The 2753-nt window shown below is 51.2% G+C and overlaps 1 protein-coding gene across 1 annotated transcript in view; it reads right to left on the bottom strand.

The window, feature by feature from the left end:
• VPS53 (VPS53 subunit of GARP complex) overlaps positions 1-2753 on the bottom strand; it is a 142610-nt gene that overhangs the window by 4086 nt on the left and 135771 nt on the right. The window lies entirely within an intron of this gene.

Here is a 2753-nt window from a genome sequence, read left to right as displayed (position 1 = left end):
GGGGGGGGGGGGGGTGCCTCCGCGTGGACTCATGTTTTCTTTCTACGGTATTTGTTATCTCCCACCTGCCCGCTACCCAGGCTCTTCAGGGGCTGCGCCAGGCGGCCCAACCACAGGGCTTGCGCTTGTGAGCCCGGCGGAATGCAGGCTCTCCAGCAGCCGGTCCACCGCCTTCCTTTTCCGTTCGCACAGAGCAAACACACCGGGAAGATAGAGGGTCGCTCCCCCATTTCGCCTGGTACCCCTGAAAGTCGCCGCTCGCTTTGCAAATACTTGTCTTGGCCTCAGAAGTAAAGGGAAGTTTTTGGAGGAGCTGTTCTTAATTTCGTACTTTTGAAAAATTACCCCAAACAGGAGGAGCACGGCAATTTTGTACCGATTCCATTTGATTACTAAGCAGAGGCTACCAGAGCCCTCAGATGACGGGATAAACATTCCCAGGGGACAAAGCACCGAGCCCTGTTTAACTTTAATATCGCTCTGTCACTTAGCACTCTGCGCATCAATATCCCCGAAGGGGACTGGAGACCCAGACTACGGGGACTGAGCCAGCCTGGGAGAGGTCTAAACTTCTCTGAAAGGCAACTGGAAAGTAAACCAAATAGCTGGTGAACCTCCGCCTGTCCCAAGATATTCTCGTGTAGTTTTTTGGTCATTGTAGGGAAGGCGGGGGAGCGGGGGAAAGAGGGCAGGCAAGAGTTTTGTCCCCGCCTGCCATGAACAGCCAGCTGAAGTCCGGTCTGTGGACACCAGACACCATATCTAAAGAATTCGTTTGGAAGGCAGCCTTTGGCAACCCTTCTAATTTGCATTCAGAGGAAACGTGCCACATTTTCCACAACAGTTGGCCCAGCCAACAGGAGGGAGGGAGGAAGCTCTCTCCTCCGTGCCTGCAGGTTTATCCCTAAATGTTATGAAAACAGCAGCTGCTAGGGCAAGGGGAATAGAGGGTTCGGAGAGTCCTCAAGCTCTTGAGTAAGTTGGCTATCATAACCATGACCTAAAAAGGCAAAGACTAGCTATTCCGATGCAGCCAGCACACAGCAGCACGGTTATGCTGTCCACTGGCCATGTTGTTCCAGCGAGTCCGGGGACAGAACAAGCCCTGTGGTCACCCACCATCCAGCCAGTCCGGCTGCGGGTGGTTCAGGCCTGGCGAGTGCTAACGAACGCTCCCTCCTTCACACTGCCTCCCGCTCACAGAGCATGTGCCCGCCACCTCGTCCTAGGTGACCTCCACAGCCTGATTCACTATAATCCCCTTCTATGGACCCTGGAAACTACTGTTCAGAGGACCAAGACTCATCCGATGTCAAAGAGCCAGAACCAGACCTGGAGACCAGGTCTTCCGTGGAAGTTTCCAATCTTGGGCTGCTTGTGTTTCAAATGGACACCTTCTTCCCATCCTGTTGCTCTCTGGTGCCTCCCATGCCTGATTACACCAGTGAGAAGAGAACCGGGCAGGTGAACCGTCCTGCACTGCCCTTCTAGAGGGTTATAAGGAAAGGTTTCTTATTTCATCAGATTGATCCCTGGGTACCCTGCTATAGTGGGGAGCTGGTGAAAATAAAGAATGGAAACTAGGTAATGACCTCCAAGTCAACCGAATGGAAGTGCTGCAACAGATTTTCCACTGCTGAAAGAAACATCAGATTTCCCAAAGAGTTCACTGCAAAATGCCCACCCAGTTCTTAAGGAAACAGGATTAACTTACTGTGTACAGGAGAGAAATCATTTGTAGTCACATGGAAAAGCAGGCTGTGACTGGAACAGCAAGGTGGAGAAGGGAAAGTCAACAGGATAGAAATTCAGGGCACAGGAAGGGTTCCGAACTGGGAGCAGCACACTTTGTACATATTTATAGAGGGTGTCCAGCGCAGCCGGACGTGCCAGGACCCTACTGATGAGCGGTGCTGTCTTCAGGCATTGCTCCCTTTAGCTGTCAGGGAAGGGGCCTGTCTTCAGCAGGGGGCAGGGAGCAGGGGAAACGCTGCGGGGGGCCCACGGCTCAGGGCTTCCTGATTCTTTCCTATGGTCCGTTCTGCTCTCTGTCAACAGTGAGGAAATACACCCTAGCAAATGACATCCAGTAATGCTTTAATTAACTGTAGTATCACTTCCAGATGGGGGAAATGAAAGGTATTTACACAAAAAGCAGTCCCTTTATTTTAAGGAAATTGGTATCTCCCAAAGGTATAGAACTTTGAGGGTCTGAGAAGCTATCTGAGAAATACTAGAAGGAAACTGGAAATTTGGATTTGCTATCTACAATGCAACAAGGACTCCTTCAGCACTCCAGCTTTTCATGTGGCCATGTTTGCAAGGCTATTGTTTAAGTGGCCCAATGCAGTTCTAATGATTTTATTTGTAGAAATCTGACTTGGAGTAGACAGAAGTGTGACACACTTGCTTTCACCGTCAGCAAGCTAGTTATTCTGGAGATTTCTCTTCCTAGGGAGAGGAATTACATTTCCAGCTGTGACCTTTTGGCATCTTCCCTAGCATTCCGCAAACAGGGAACTAGGTTTCCTTGTCCAACAGCAATCCAGGCCGGTGTAATGGCCCCCACATCAGGCAGCAGCCGCAGACCTGCCTGCTCGCCCTGGCTGCCCCTTAACTGTCATCCTGGTCTTTGGCGGTCTGCTCTCAATCCCGTTTGATCTGCACCGAAGAACCATCCTAGTCATGAGAGAGCAGGCACTTTTGGGGGGGGGGGAGGGGCAGGCAAAGTCCTAGGTACTAACACTTTGTTC

The sequence above is a fragment of the Ursus maritimus genome, unplaced genomic scaffold (genome assembly GCF_017311325.1).
Source record: "Ursus maritimus isolate PB19 unplaced genomic scaffold, ASM1731132v1 scaffold_24, whole genome shotgun sequence".
NCBI classification, from domain to species: Eukaryota; Metazoa; Chordata; class Mammalia; order Carnivora; family Ursidae; genus Ursus; species Ursus maritimus.
The sequence above is the reverse complement of the archived record's forward strand: the minus strand, read 5'-3'. Positions and strand labels throughout refer to the sequence as shown.